This window comes from Hemiscyllium ocellatum, chromosome 5 (genome assembly GCF_020745735.1).
Source record: "Hemiscyllium ocellatum isolate sHemOce1 chromosome 5, sHemOce1.pat.X.cur, whole genome shotgun sequence".
Taxonomy (NCBI): domain Eukaryota; kingdom Metazoa; phylum Chordata; class Chondrichthyes; order Orectolobiformes; family Hemiscylliidae; genus Hemiscyllium; species Hemiscyllium ocellatum.
The window spans coordinates 27,059,130-27,076,140 of record NC_083405.1 but is presented as its reverse complement, the minus strand read 5'-3'; positions in this window follow the sequence as shown (position 1 = coordinate 27,076,140).

The window sequence follows — 17,011 nt, the reverse complement described above, 5'->3', positions numbered from 1 at the left end:
CAACATGTACCGGGAAATAAAGAAGGCATGTCAGAAAGGCAAGGTCACGGTGATCATGGGAGACTTCAATATGCAGGTGGACTGGTTAAATAATGTTGCCAGTGGATCCAAAGAAAGGGAATTCATGGAATGCTTACAGGATGGTTTTTTGGAACAGCTTGTCATGGAGCCCACAAGGGAGCAGGCTATTCTGGACCTAGTGCTATGTAATGAACCAGACTTTATAAAAGATCTTAAAGTAAGAGAACACTGAGGAAGCAGCGATCATAATATGGTAGAGTTCAGTCTGCAGTTTGAAAGAGAGAAGGAAAAATCGGATGTAATGGTGTTACAGTTAAATAAAGGTAATTATGAGGGCATGAGAGAGGAACTGACAAAAATAGACTGGAAGCAGAGCCTAGCGGGGAAGACAGTAGAGCAAAAATGGCAGGAGTTTGTGGGTATAATTGAGGACACTGTACAGAGGTTCATCCCCAAGAAAAGAAAGATTATCCAGGGAGAGATTAGACAGCCATGACTGACAAAGGAAGTCAGGAAATGTATTAAAGAAAAAGAGAGATCCTATAAAGTGGCCAAGAGCAGTGGGAAATCAGAAGATTGGGAAGGCTACAAAAACAAACAGAGGATAACAAAGAGAGAAATAAGGAAGGGGAGGATCAAATATGAAGGTAGGCTAGCCAGTAATATTAGAAATGACAGTAAAAGTTTTTTTCAATACATAAGAAACAAACGACAGGCAAAAGTAGACATTGGGCCACTTCAAACTGATGCTGGAAGCCTAGTGATGGGAGATAAGGAAATAGCAGGAGAACTTAATAAGTACTTTGCATCAGTCTTCACAGTGGAAGACATGAGTAATATCCCAACAATTAAAGGGAGTCAGGGGGCTGAGTTGAGTATGGTTGCCATTACAAAAGAGAAAGTGTTAGAAAAGCTAAAAGGTCTTAAAATTGATAAATCTCCTGGCCCCGATGGGATACATCCTAGAGTTCTGAGAGAGATGGCTGAGGAAATAGCCGAGGCATTAGTTGAGATCTTTCAAAAGTCACTGGAGTCAGGGAAAGTCCCGGATGATTGGAAGATCGCTGTTGTAACCCCCTTGTTCAAGAAAGGATCAAGACAAAAGATGGAAAATTATAGGCCAATTAGCCTAACCTCTGTTGTTGGTAAAATTCTAGAATCCATCATTAAGGATGAGGTTTCTAAATTCTTGGAAGAGCAGAGTCTGATTAGAACAAGTCAACATGGATTTAGTAAGGGGAGGTTGTGTCTGACAAACCTGTTGGAATTCTTTGAAGAGGTGACAAGTAGGTTAGACCAGGGAAACCCAGTGGATGTGATCTATCTAGACTTCCAAAAGGCCTTTGATAAGGTGCCACACAGGAGGCTGCTGAGCAAGGTGAGGGCCCATGGTGTTCGAGGTGAGCTACTGGTATGGATTGAGGATTGGCTGTCTGAGAGTTGGGATAAAAGGTTCTTTTTCAGAATGGCAGCCATTAACAAGCAGTGTCCCGCGGGGTTCAGTATTGGGACCGCAGCTGTTCACATTATATATTAATAATCTGGATGAAGGGACTGGGGGCATTCTAGCGAAGTTTGCCGATGATACGGAGTTAGGTGGACAGGCAGGTAGTACTGAGGAAGTGGGGAGGCTGCAGAAGGATCTAGACAGTTTGGGAGAGTGGTCCAGGAAATGGCTGATGGAATTCAACGTGAGCAAATGTGAGGTCTTGCACTTTGGAAAAAAGAATAAAAGTGTAGACTACTTTCTAAATGGTGAAAAAATTCATAAAGCCAAAGTACAAAGGGATCTGGGAGTGCTAGTTGAGGATTCTCTAAAGGTGAACATGCAGGTTGAGTATGTGATTAAGAAAGCGAATGCAGTGTTGTCACTTATCTCAAGAGGGTTGGAATATAAAAGCACCGTTGTGCTCCTGAGACTTTATAAAGCTCTGGTTAGACCCCATGTGGAGTACTATGTCCAGTTTTGGTCCCCACACCTCAGGAAGGACATACAGGCACTGGAGTGTGTCCAGCGGAGATTCACACAGATAATCCCTGGAATGGTAGGTCTAACATATGAGGAACGGCTGAGGATCCTGGGGTTGTATTCATTGCAGTTTAGAAGATTAAGGGGAGATTTAATAGAAACTTTCATGGTAATACATGGCTTGGAAATGGTGGACGCTAGGAAATTGTTTCCGCTAGGCGAGGAGACTAGGACCCGTGGACACAGCCTTAGAATTAGAGGGGGTCAATTCAGAACAGAAATGCGGAGACATTTCTTCAGCCAGAGAGTGGTGGGCCTGTGGAATTCATTGCCACGGAGTGCAGTGGAGGCTGGGATGCTAAATGTCTTCAAGGCAGAGATTGATAAATTCTTGATGTCACAAGGAATTAAGGGCTACGAGGAGAATTCGGGTAAGTGGAGTTGAAATGCCCATCAGCCATGATTGAATGGCGGAGTGGACTCGATGGGCCAAATGGCCTTACTTCCACTCCTATGTCTTATGGTCTTATGGTCTTATGTCAAGCTCACTTCCGAACCATGCGCCACATCTAACATGGCAAAAACACTGCATTTGCTTCAAACAAATGGCCTTCTCTCAAATTCTAAGGGCAGTGGCCCTCAGACACGTCAATGGAGATATTCATTCATCAAAGGATCCCAAGACAGTCAAGAACAGTTTCCGATCTCAGTCTGGAGACTCAGATATGGTCAGTCAGCTGCTGGAGGTGGTTAGGGTCAGCAGGTCCACTCCTGGGAGTTGCCAATGGGTTACCCCTGTGTGGATTCATTGCAACTAGTCCAAGGATTTACAGAAGTCAGTCAGGGAGCCGCACAAAAATCTGTCAGCTGTCTGGTCATTTATTAGTCAGGGCTGTCTTCCCGGGTCAACCAAGCCATGGAGCACAGTCAGAACTGGGGGTCTGTCCACTACAAGTCAAGAGGGGTTATCAGGGATCATTGTTGTAGGAGGGAAGCTGGGAAACTCAGTTGTGGGAATTGGAGGCAGCATGGGATGCAGGGGAGATAACCATTGTGAAAGGAGGCAGATAAGTGGAGATGATACAGTATGGAACGGAAAAGAGAAAGGCAGGAGGGGTGTCATCAACAGTCAGCACCATTCTGGCTTCGATGGGTAGACAATGCACTGGCTCTGGCATAATAACACAATATGCTGGGGCTCAGGGGATAAAGTGTGGAGATGAACTGTGAAATAATCAGCTTCGGTAGGAACATGGGGAAGGTCAAAGCTGATGGGATTGATGGGGAGACCTTCCAAGAAGGAAGTATGAAGTTGTAGAAGTCCCTTAGACTTAGAGGCTGAGTGTGTGACTCCTTCCATGAAGCACAACTGCAGTTTCCTTCCATTATGATGCTAATAGGCAAGTGCTCAATGGAGATGAAAATGGCGACACCTAGAGTGGGGGGGAAGGGTTAGTGTTCATTCCATGCCTTTTAAACAGATACTGTCACATCCAGGTAAAAGTGTGTGTTGTGTGTGGAGCTTAATCATTGAGTTACTGTCTGGAATCTGGCTGTTGGCTGAAGTTCTCTTAGTCTCATCATGCAGCATCAGGAATTAATCCCACTAACTATTTTAACTTTGTTTCTTTGACTTCTTTGTGTCTAGTCTAGCTACCTAAACCTAAAATCTAATGACACTGACCCTCAAGCAATGCATTGTGACCTGGAAAGATTCACCCTCATTGCTAAAGTAACTACCACCTTCCCTATACTGTGCACATTGTGAAGGAGCTGCCCACTTCACATAGAGGACCTTTGAACATCATACAGCACTAAGGATGGCCAGACTCTGTCCCTTCAACATTATACTTGGGTTCATACAGACATTTGCTCACACAGTTGATGGTGAAAAGTGAGCATATATCTACAAATATGAAAATGTATTTCCATTGACATGTCACCCAGGTCCCTAATGTACACTCAGATGTGATCTCGAACTATCTTCCGAGTGCCAGCGATCTGCAGTAGTTCCTTCTCAACCGCCTCCTGAGGCATGGCAGTGATGTGTTCACCAACGTGTGCTCCTGATTAGAATCTGGCTAAAGTACCCACCAAGATGTCAGTATCTGAGCTGGTGGGGGGTGCAAGAAGCAGCCTTATCGGTGATCCTCTGAGGGATATGTGGCTTCTTCCTCAGAGGTAGAGGAGGAGGTATATTGTAGGGGTTGCCCACCTGATGATGAAAGTTATGTAGATTTCATCTGTAATTGCAGCAGACAAAAGAGAGAAGGAATCGCAAAATAGTCCATATTAAGAATACATCGACAGTGGCAGTAATTGAGAACAGCACAGCAATAGAATGTGATTCTTACTTGTTTGCCAGGACATGATTTTATCAGCATTATCAAATGAGCAACCATGAGCCTCACCAATCAGGGCAAGGATCCTGTCCTTGTAGGAGTTGAGATGAATATCAGGTGCCATCCAACTCAACATGGCTCTTTCTGCTCTATTGTGGGCTATGTTCTCCTGCAGTGAGACAATGGGAGAGATTGGGTGAGATGAATGGGCAGTGCAAAAGACATGTAGAGTTAACATCGTGGAGGGATTGGATTGGTAAGAGCAAGTGAGGAAAGGTGTCATTTCCGTGATAGTGACCATAACGCAGTAAGATAGTCATGGAAAAGGTCAAACATGGATAAGAAATAAAAGTTTTGAATTAAGGGAAGACTAATTTTAATATTCTAAGATAGGATCTGGCCTAATCGGACTGACAGCGGCTATTTGTGGGAGAATCTCCTTTGGAACAGTGCGAATCTTTCAAAAGGGTAATAATAGAGAGCTAGGAAAAAAAGTTAAAAACCAGGACCTCATTGGTGGTAATCTCTGGATTACATCCAGTGCCATGTGCTAGTGAGGCTAAGAACAGGAGATGTGGTAGATGAATGTGTGGTTAAAGAATTGGTGCAGGAGTCAGGGATTGAAATTTTTAGACCATTGGGATCTTTTCTCGGGCAGAGGTGACCTGTTCAAGAGAGATGGGTTGCATCTGAACTGGAGGGGCAGTTTGGTGGACAGATTTGCTAGTGCTGCAAGGGAGGGTTTAAACTAGATTGGCAGGGGGTAGGGGTCCTCAACAGCAGAGAGGCAAGCGCAATGCTCAAAGGAGATACAGTAATCAGAAATAATAACTTGAAGAGACATGTCAGACTGAAACGTGACAGAGAGCAAGCAATGCCTGTTGGATTAAATTGCATCTATTTCAATGCAAGGTAAGGCCGATGAACTCAGGGCGTGGGTAGATACGTCAGATTGGGATATTGTAGCCATTACACAAACATGGCTAAGGGAGGGACAGATCTGGCAGCTTAATGTGCCAGGGTACAGGTGCTTCAAGCCGGATAGATGTGGTGGAAGGAGGGGAAGTGGAGATGCTCTTTTGATTAAAGCGAGAATCACAGCAGTAATCAGAGAATAAATAACATCCAGTGAGGCTTTGTGGGTATAGCTAAGAAATAAAAAGGGGATAGTAACACTATAGGCCCCCAACTAGGCAACAGGAATTAGAGGAACAAATATGCAGGGAGATTGGGGAGACTTGAAGCAGCAATAGGGTTGTCGTAGTAGTGGATTTTGGTTTTCCTAACATAAACTAGGACTGCCAGAGCATTAAGGGCTTAGATGGGGTGGAATTTGTTACGTGCGATCAGGAAAGTTTCCTCAAGCAGTATATAAAGGGTCCTACTCAGGAAGGGCCAAACCTCGACCTACTCTTGGGAAATAATGCAGGACAGGAGACGGGGGTAACAGTGGTGGAGCACTTTGGGACCAGTGACCATAGTTTCGATTAATTTTAAAACAGTTATGGAGAGGGACAAAACTTGAATTTTGATGGAATTAGACAGGAGCTTGCAGGTTTTGATTGGAGCAGTTTGGTTGCAGGCAAAGGGACCTCTGGCAAGTGGGAAGTCTTTAAAAGTGAGAGAGCTAGAGTTCAAGGTCTATATGTTCCTGTGAGGGTGAAAGGCAAGGTTGGCAGGAATAGGGAAATCTGGTTGACAAGAGACAATGACAAAGGAGAAAGTGGAGAAAGTGAGGACTGCAAATGTTGGAGATCAGAGTCGAGAGTGTGGTACTGGAAAAGCACAGCAGGTCAGGCAGCAAGCCAAGAGCAGGAAAATCAACATTGAAAAAAGGAGGCATAGCTCAAGTACAGGCAGCTGGGATCATGGGAATGCCTGGAAATATACATGGAATACAGAAGTTTACTGAAGAAGGAAACCAGAAAGCAAAAGGTACATGAGATAGCCTTGGCTGAGATTACAGTGAATCCAAAGAGGTACTTTAAATATACTAAAGGAAAAAGACTAACTCGAGAGAGAATAGAACCCCTCAAGGACCAAAGTGGACATATACGTGTAGAACTGCAGGAGGTGGGCAAGGTTTTCAATGAATATTTCTCCTCTGTGTTTACCATTGAGAAAGACATGAAGACTTGGGAGCTTGGGCAAGTTAGTGATAATATCCTGGGTACAGTCCATATCATAGTAGAGGAGGTGTTGGATGTATTAGAGTGTATGCAGGTTGATAAATCTCCTGGTCTTGACCTGATATACCCAAGAACACTGCAAAAGGCTAGAGAGGAAATTGCAGAGGCCCTTGCTGATATGTTTGCATCATTGTTAGCCACGGGTGAGGTCCCGGAAGACTGGACGGTAGCAAATGAAGTGCCCTTATGGCGGCACGATGGCGCAGTGGCTAGCACTGCTGCCTCACAGCACCAGAGACCCAGGTTCAATTCCCGCCTCAGGCGACTGACTGTATGGAGTTTGCACATTCTCCCTGTGTCTGTGCATGTTTCCTTCAGGTGCTCTGGTTTCCTCCCACATCACAAAGATGTGCAGGTCATGTGAATAAGGCCATACTAAATTGCCCATCATGTTAGGTGAAGGGGTATGGGTGGGTTGCGCTTCAGCGGGTCAGTGTGGACTTGTTGGGCCGAAGGGCCTGTTTCCACACTGTAAGTAATCTAATCTAATCTTATTCAAAAAGGGCTGCAAAGAAAAACCTGGGAACCACAGACCAGTAAGCTTAACATCTGAGAAGATTCTGAGGGATAACATATGCATGCATTTGGAAAGACAGGGATTGATTTGGAATAGTCAGCATGGCTTTGTGCGTGGGAGATCATGCCTCACAAATTTGTTAGAGTTCTTTGATGAAGTGAAAAGTGAGGTCTGCAGATGCTGGAGATCAGAGCTGAAAATGTGTTGCTGGTTAAAGCGCAGCAGGTCAGGCAGCATCCAAGCAACAGGAAATTCGACGTTTCGGGCCAGAGCCCTTCATCAGGAATGAGGAAAGTGTGTCCAGCAGGCTAAGATAAAAGGTAGGGAGGAGGGACTTGGGGGAGGGGCGATGGAGATGCGATAGGTGGAAGGAGGTCAAGGTGAGGGTGATAGGCCGGAGTGGGGGTGGGGGCGGAGAGGTCAGGAAGAAGATTGCAGGTTAGGAGGGCGGTGCTGAGTTCGAGGGAATCGACTGAGACAAGGTGGGGGGAGGGGAAATGAGGAAACTGGAGAAATCTGAGTTCATCCCTTGTGGTTGGAGGGTTCCCAGGCGGAAGATGAGGCGCTCTTCCTCCAACCGTCGTGTTATGTTCTGGCGGTGGAGGAGTCCAAGGACCTGCATGTCCTTGGTGGAGTGGGAGGGGGAGTTAAAGTGGTGAGCCACGGGGTGGTTGGGTTGGTTGGTCCGGGTGTCCCAGAGGTGTTCCCTGAAGCGTTCTGCAAGTAGGCGGCCCGTCTCTCCAATATAGAGGAGGCCAGATGGGGTGCAGCGGATGCAATAGATGATGTGTGTGGAGGTGCAGGTGAATTTGTGGCGGATATGGAAGGATCCCTTGGGGCCTTGGAGAGAAGTAAGGGAGGAGGTATGGGCGCAAGTTTTGCATTTCCTGCGGTTGCAGGGGAAGGTGCCGGGAGTGGAGGTTGGGTTGGTGGGGGGTGTGGACCTGACGAGGGAGTGGTCTTTGCGGAACGCTGATAGGGGAGGGGTGGGAAATATATCTCTGGTGGTGGGGTCCGTTTGGAGGTGGCGGAAATGACGGCGGATGATACGCTGTATACGGAGGTTGGTGGGGTGGTAGGTGAGAACCATTGGGGTTCTGTCCTGGTGGCGGTTGGAGGGGCGGGGCTCAAGAGTGGAGGAGTGGGAAGTGGAGGTTATGCGGTGGAGGGCATCGTCGATCACGTCTAGGGGGAGTCTGCGGTCCTTGAAGAAGGAGGCCATCTGGGCTGTACGGTATTGGAACTGGTCCTCCTGGGAGCAGATGCGGCGGAGACGAAGGAATTGGGAATATGGGATGGCATTTTTACAGGGAGCAGGGTGGGAGGAGGTGTAGTCCAGGTAGCTGTGGGAGTCAGTCGGTTTATAGTAGATGTCTGTGTTTCCATTTCTATCTCGGGCAACCGAAAACTTTACTAACACCTTCCATCCCGACCTCAAATTCACCTGGACTGTCTCAGACTCCTCCCTCCCCTTCCTAGACCTTTCCATTTCTATCTCGGGCGACCGAATCAACATAGACATCTACTATAAACCGTCTGACTCCCACAGCTACCTGGAATACACCTCCTCCCACTCTGCCCCCTGTAAAAATGGCATCCCATATTCCCAATTCCTTCGTCTCCGCCGCATCTGCTCCCAGGAGGACCAGTTCCAACATCGTACAGCCCAGATGGCCTCCTTCTTAAAAGACCGCAGATTCCCCCCAGACGTGACCGACTATGCCCTCCACCGCATCTCCTCCACTTCCCGCTCCTCCGCCCTTGAGCCCCGCCCCTCCAACCGCCACCAGGACAGAACCCCACTGGTTCTCACCTACCACCCCACCAACCTATGTATACAACGTATCATCCGTCGTCATTTCCGTCACCTCCAAACAGACCCCACCACCAGAGATATATTTCCCTCCCCTCCCCTATCAGCGTTCCGCAAAGACCACTCCCTTCGTGACTCCCTCATCAGGTCCACACCCCCCACCAACTCAACCTCCACTCCCGGCACCTTCCCCTGCAACCACAGGAAATGCAAAACTTGCGCCCACACCTCCTCCCTTACTTCTCTCCAAGGCCCCAAGGGATCCTTCGATATCCGCCACAAATTCACCTGCACCTCTACACACATCATCTATTGCATCCGCTGCACCCGATCTGGCCTCCTCTATTTTGGGAAGACGGGCCGCCTACTTGCGGAATGCGTCAGGGAACACCTCTGGGACACCTGGACCAACCAACCCAACCACCCCATGGCTCAACACTTTAACTCCCCCTCCCACTCCACCAAGGACATGCAGGTCCTTGGACTCCTCCACCGCCAGAACATAACAACACGACAGTTGGAGGAAGAGCGCCTCATCTTCCGCCTGGGAACCCTCCAACCACAAGGGATGAACTCAGATTTCTCCAGTTTCCTCATTTCCCCTCCCCTCACCTTGTCTCAGTCGATTCCCTCGAACTCAGCACCGCCCTCCTAACCAGCAATTTTCTTCCTGACCTCTCCGACCCCACCCCACTCCAGCCTATCACCCTCACCTTGACCTCCTTCCACCTATCACATCTCCATCGCCCCTCCCCCAAGTCCCTCCTCCCTACCTTTTATCTTAGCCTGCTGGACACACTTTCCTCATTCCTGATGAAGGGCTTGTGCCCAAAACGTCGAATTTCCTGTTCCTTGGATGCTACCTGACCTGCTGCGCTTTAACCAGCAACACATTTTCAGCTTCTTTGATGAAGTGACCAGGAAGGTTGACGAGGGCAGCGTGGTAGACGTGGTCTATATGGATTTCAATAAGGCCTTTGATAAGGTTCCACATGGTAGGTAGCTCTGGAAAGTTAGATCGCATGGAATTCAGGGCACGCTCGCAAACTGGATACAAAATTGGCTTGATGGTAAGAAGCAGAGGGTAAAAGTAGAAGGATGCTTGTTGGACTGGAGGCCTGTGACTACTGGATTGCCTCAGGGGTTACTCTTTGTATCTTTATCAATGAGTTGGATGAAAATGTACAAGGTATGATTAGTACTTTTGCTGATGCCACTAAACAGGTGAAGGAAGTTTATCAGAAATTGCAGCAGGGCCTTGATCAGGTGGGTAAGTGAGCCAAGAAATAACAATTGGAGTTTAATATAGACAAGTGTGAGATCTTGCATTTTGGAAATTTAAATCAAGGTAGGAGTCTCAGAGTGAATAGTAGGGACTCAAGGAGTGTAGTAGAACAGAGGGACCACGGAATTCAGGTTCACAGTTCTCTGAAAGTGGAGTCACGGGTAGATAGGGCAGTGATGAAGTTGAGTATAGAAGTTTGGAAGTTATGGACATTGCTGAGGCCGCACTTAGCGTATTGTGTTCAGTTTTGGTCAGCTTGCTATAGGATGTATGTTATTAAACTGGAAAGAGTGCAGAAGAAATTTATAAGGATGTTGCGAGGACTCAATGGTCTGAGACTGCGGGGGGACCTTATAGAGGTGTATAAGACCATGAGAGGCATCGATTGAGTGAATGCACTCAATCTTTTCCTAGGGTTGGGGAATCGGGGACTAGAAGGTATCAGTTTAAGGTTAGAGAGGAAAGAATAAAAGGAACCCTGAGGGGCAACATTTTTACACAGAGGGTGATATGCATATGGAATGAACTGCCAACGGAAGTGGTTGAGGCAGATACATTAAGAACATTCAAAAGGCATTAAAGGCATGGATAGGAAAGGATTAGAAGGATATGGGCTAAGTGCAGGAAAATGGGGTTAGTGTGGATGAACATTTTAGTCGGCATGGACCAGTTTGGGCAAAAGGGCCTGTCTCTGTGCTTTAGGACTCTATCACTCTCTGACTCTAATAGTGGGGGAGTTTCAACTTCACCAGTATTGACTGAGCTAGACAATATGTAAAAGATTTGGAGGGATCATAATTCTTAAAATGTATCCAGGAGATTTCTACAAGCCAGCATGACGAAAGTCCTATAAGAGTGGAGGATGGTGCTAGATTTTAGAGAACAAGCCAGGCAAATGGTAGGAGTGTCAGTGGAAGGCATACTTCAGTGAAAGTGACAATAATTCAATAAGGTTGATGGTATTTGTAGCACAAGACGAAGGACCGGAAGTAAATGTTCTGCATGCAGCTGTGGGGGAGGGTGATTGTCATATGTCAAGACAGGATCTGACCAAACTGGATTTGGAACTTCAACTTTGTAGGAAGATCTACATCAGAGCATAGCAGTCATTCAAAAAGGAAATAGAGTGCAGGTCCAACATATTGCTCCAAAGGTAAAGAGTTAGACCAGCAAATCCAGACAATCCTGGGTATTAAGGATTGTATAGAATTAGAAGCATATGGCACAGATCTGAGGGATCAAACAGCAGACACCCTCGAGAACTGTCAAAAGTACAGAAAGTTACTTTAAAAAGAAATTAAGAGAACGTAAAGGGGACATGAAGAAACACTGCTGTGCAAAATAAAGGAAAATCCAAGGGTGTTTTCGAAGTTTATTCTGGCCAAGAGGATAACCAGGGAAGAGGTAGGGCCCATTGGGGACCAAAGTGGTAAATAATGGGCCAAGATAGAGATAAGACTTTAAGTGAGTGCTTTACACCTGTATTTATAATATACTGAAAGTGTAGACATTAGGAAAGGTCACAGGGACCTTGATGTGTGCACGCATAGATTCTTTTGAAAGCAACAGGACAGGTGAATGGATAGTTAAGAGGCGTATGGGATACTTGCCTTTATTAGTTGAGGCATTGATTACAAGAGAAGGAGGTTAGGCCACAACTGGAGTGCATGCAGTTCTGGTTGTCACAGTATAGGATTCCTGATGAAGGGCTTTTGCCCGAAACATCGATTTTCCTGCTCCTTGGATGCTGCCTGACCTGCTGTGCTTTTCCAGCACCACTATAATCTAGACTCAGGTTTCCAGCATCTGCAGTTCTCACTTTTGCCTACAGTATAGGAAGGAATGATTATAGGCAGCACAATGGCTCAGTTGTTAGCACTGCTGCCTCATGGGCCCGGGGTTCAATTCCACCCTTGGGTCTTTGTCTATAAGGCGTCAGCACTTTCTGCCCGTGTTTGCGTGAGTTTCCTCCCACAGTCCAACGATATGCAGGTTGAGTGGATTGGCCATGCTAAATTGTCTATAGTGTCCAGATATATACAGGCTAGGTGGACTAGTCATGGGAAATACATGGTTACAGGGAAGGGGTCAGTCTGGGTGGGTGCTCTCCAGAAGATCGGTGTGGACTGATGGGCTGAATGGTCTCTTTCCGTATTGTGGGGTTCTATGATTCTAACATGTGATTGCACAGGAGAAATTGCAGAGGAGATTCACCAGTAATGTGGCTGGGTGGAGTAATTCCTCTCTGAAGGGAGATTAGCTGTGGCTATTTTCCTTAGCGCAGAGAAAGGCTAAGGCAAGCAATCCAATGGACATATACAAAACTACGAGCAGACAGTGGAGAAAGGAAGAAACATTTCACTTTAGTAGGGGGGTCAACAACCACGGCAGAATTTTAAGGTAAGGAACAGGAGGCTTAGGAGTGAATTAGAACATAGAACATAGAACAGTACAGCATAGTACAGGCCCTTCAGTCCACAATGTTGTGCTGAGCATTTATCTTAATCTAAGATCAACCTAACCTATACACCCCTCAATTTACTGCTGTCCATGTGCTTGTCCAGCAGTCACTTAAATGTTCCTAATGTATCTGACTTTACTATCACTGCATTCCACATACCCACCACTCTCTGTGTAAAGAACCTACCTCTGACATCTCCCTTAAACCTTCCTCCAATCACCTTAAAATTATGACCCCTCATGACAGCCATTGCTGCCCTGGAGAAAAGTCTCCATCTATCTTCTCAATCAATGCCTCTCATTACCTTGTACACCTCTATCAAGTCCCCTCTCTTCCTTCTTCTCTCCAGTGTGAAAAGTCCAAGCTCACTCAACCTCTCTTCATTAGACAAGCCCTCCAATCTGGGCAGCCTCCTGGTAAATCTCCTCTGCGTTGTCTCTAAAGCATCTACATCCTTCCAATAATGAGGCAACCAGAACTGGACACAATATTCCAAGTGTGGTCTAACCAGGGTTTTATAGAACTGCAGCAAACCCTTGTGGCTCTTAAACTCAAGCCCCCTGTAAATGAAAGCCAAAACACCATATTCATTCTTAACAACCCCATCAACTTGGGTGGCAACTTTGAGGGATCTATGTACATGCACCCCAAGATCCTGCTGTTCCTCCACACTGCCAAGATCCTGGCTTTAACGCTATATTCAACATTCAAATTCGATCATCCAAAATGAATCACTTCACATTTATCCAGGTTGAACTCCATCTGCCAATTCTCAGCCCAGCTTTGCATGCTGTCAATGTCTTGTTGTAGCGTGCAACAGCCCTTGACAATATCTACAACACCACCGACGTTTGTGTCATTGGCAAACTTACTAACCCACCCTTCCACATCTTCATCCAAGTCATTTCTAAAAACTACAAAGAGCAGAAGCCCAAGAACAGATCCCTGCAGGACACCACTGGTCACTGACCTCCACGCAGAATACTTGCCATCTACTACCACTCGCTGTCTTCTTTCGGCCAGTCAATTCTGTATCCAGACAGTCATAGAGTCATGGAGACAAAGAGATGTACAACACGGAAACAGACCCTTTGGTCCAACTCGTCCATGCTGACCAGCTATCCCAATCCAATCTAGTTCAACCTGCCAGAACCTAGCCCATATCCCTCTAAACCCTTCCTATTTATTCCCATCCAGATGCTTTTTAAATGTTGCAGTCGTACCAGCCTCCACCACATCCTCTGGCAACTCATTCCATACACGTACCACCCTATGCATGGAAAAGTTGCCTCTTAGGTCTTTTTTATATCTTTCCCCTCTCACCCTAAACCTATGCCCTCTAGTTCTGGACTCCTCCACCCCATGCAAAAGACTTTGTCTATTTATGCTATCCATGCCCCTCATGATTTTATAAACCTCTATAAGGTCATCCCTCAGCCTCCGATGCTCCAGGGAAAACAGCTCCAACCTGTTCAACCTCTCCCTATAGCTCAAATTCTCCAACCCTGGCAACAAACTTGTAAATCTTTTCTGAACCTTTTCAAGTTTCACAACACTTTTTCAATAGGAAGGAGACCAGAATTGCATGCAATTTTCCAACAGTGGCCTAACCAATGTCCTGTACAGCCGTAACATGACCTCCCAACTCCTGTGCTCAATACTCTGACCAATAAAGGAAAGCATACCAAACGGCTTCTTCACTATCCTATCTACTTGCGACTCCACTCTCAAGGAGCTATAAACCTGCACTCCAAGGTCTCTTTGTTCAGCAACATCCCCAGGATCTTACCATTAAATATATAAGTCCTGCTAAACTTTGCTTTCCCAAAATGCAGTACATCACATTTATCTGAATTAAACCCCATCTTCCATTTGTCAGCCCATTGTCCCATCTGATCAAGATCCCTACATAATGTGAGGTAACCAACTTCGCTGTCCACTACACCTCCAATTTTGGTGTCATCTGCAAACTTACTAACTATACCTCTTAGGGTCACAACCAAATCATTTATATAAATGATGAAAAGTAATGGACCCAGCACCAATCCTTGTGGCACTCCATTGTAAAACAATTGTAAAACAACTCTCCTCCACCACCCTTTATCTTCTACCTTTGTGCCAGTTCTGTATAAAAATGGCTAGATCGCTCTGTATTCCACGTATTGCTAACCAGTCTCCCATCAAATTTCCCAGTATCCCATTTCTCTGAACTTTCTCAATGAGCCTACTGTGGGGAGCCTTATGAAATGCCTTACTCAAAATCAATATACACCACATCCACTGCTCGATCTTCATCAACTTGTCTCATCACATCCTCAAATAACTCATTCAGACTCGTGAGGCATGATCTGCCCTTCATAAAGCCATGCTGACTATCTTTTAATCAAATGATGTTTTTCCAAATACTCATAAATCCTATCTCTTACAATCCTTTTCACTAGCTTGCTTACCACAGATGTAAGACTGACAGGTCTGTAATTCCCAGGGATTTCTCTATTCCCTTTCTTGAACAGAGGAACATTTGCCTCCCTCCAATCAGCTGGTAGTACTCCCATGGAGAGTGAAGATGCAAAGATCATTGTCAGAAGCGGATCAATCTCATTCCGTAATAACCTTGGATATATCTGGTCTGGCCCTGGGGACGTATCTATCCTGATGCTTCCCAGAATTTCCAGCACATCCACTTTCTTAATATCAATCTGTTCAAGCCTATTAGCCTGGTCCAAGGTGTTCTCACTATCAACAAGTTCCCTCTCTCTAGTGAATACTGAAGCAAAAAACTCATTTAGGGCCTCTTCAGAATACAGTCACAAGTTCCCTCCACTATCCCTGATCGGCCCTACACTTTCTCTGATCATTCACTTATTCCTCACATATGTGTAGAACATCTTTGGGTTTTCCCTAATCCTTCCTGCTAAGGCTTGTTTGTGCCCCTTCTGACTCTCCTCAGTCCATTTTTAAGTTCTTTCCTAGCTACCCTGTAATTCTCTAAAGATGTTACAAATCCTTGCTTCCTCAACATTAAGTAAGCTTCCTTCTTCCTTTTGATGAGAAGCTCCTCTAGTCTTGTCATCTAAGGCTCCTTCACCTTACCATTCCTTGCTTGTCTCAGTTATCCAACACTCGCAATAAATGCTCCTTAAACACACTCCATATTTCTGTTGTGCCTTTCCCAAAGAACAATTGTCCCCAATTTATACTCCACAGCTCCTAAGAGCAATATGACTTTCCCACCCCCAATTAAATGCTTTTCCATACTGTCTGTTTCTATTCCTCTCCATGACAATGGTAAAGGTGAGGCAGATGTGGTCACTGTCACTGAAGTGCTCTCCCACCAAGAGATTTGACACCTGGCCTAGCCCCCTACCTAGCACCAAATCCAATATGGTCTACCCCCTAGTCAGCCTATCTACATATTGAGTCAGGAATCCCTCCTGGACACACTTGACCAAATTGACTCCATCCAGACCATCTGTACTAAGGAGGTGTGGGAAGAACTTAAGGAAGAACTTTTCTTCACCCACACAATGGTGGGTATCTGCAACCTGCTGACTGAAACAATGGTACAGGCAGGAACCCTCAAGGAACTTAAGAATTTAGATGATGATTTGAAATATAGACTATAGATCAGTGAGCCTGATATCGGTAGTTGGCAAGTTTTTGGAGGGAATCCTGAGGGACAGGTTTTACATATACAGTGGCGCCTCAACATACGACCGCCCCCTTCACGTACAAATCGGTTTACGAACAGGATTGTACGTAAAGTTTTGCTTCAACGTACGTACGAAATTCAAGGTACGAATGAAGGTACGAATACAAAAAGCCTGTGTGTGACCACGTGGTTTCATTGTTCTGCTTTGTTACGCGCTTGTTGAACGCAAAAGCTCTCGGGCCCCGAGTGATCTCATTCAGTTGGTCTTTGGCATGTGCGCTGTGAACAGCCATCCAGGCGTTCTTACGCTATCCAAACAATGGGAAGAATTGATTAAGTTCGTGAACTTTTTGGTTCGCGAACCGGGTCCCGGAACGGATTAAGTCAACGCGCTACTGTATTTGGAAAGGCAAGGACTGATTAGGGATTGCCAACATGGCTTTGTGTGGGATATCATGTCTCACTAACTTGATTGAGTTTTTTGAAGAAATAACAAAGAGAATTATTGAGGGCAGAGCAGTGGACATGATCTATGGACTTCATGAAGGCGTTTGACAAGGTTCCTCATGGTATACTGATTAGCAAGGTTATATCACATGGAATAGAGAGAACTAGTTATTTGGATACAGAACTGGCTAGAAAGTAGAAGACAGAAGTGGTGGTGGAGGGTTGTTCCTCAGACTGGAGGCCTGTGACCAATGAAGTGCCACATGGTTCAACGCTGGGCCCACTGTTTTTCATCATTTATATAAATGATTTAGA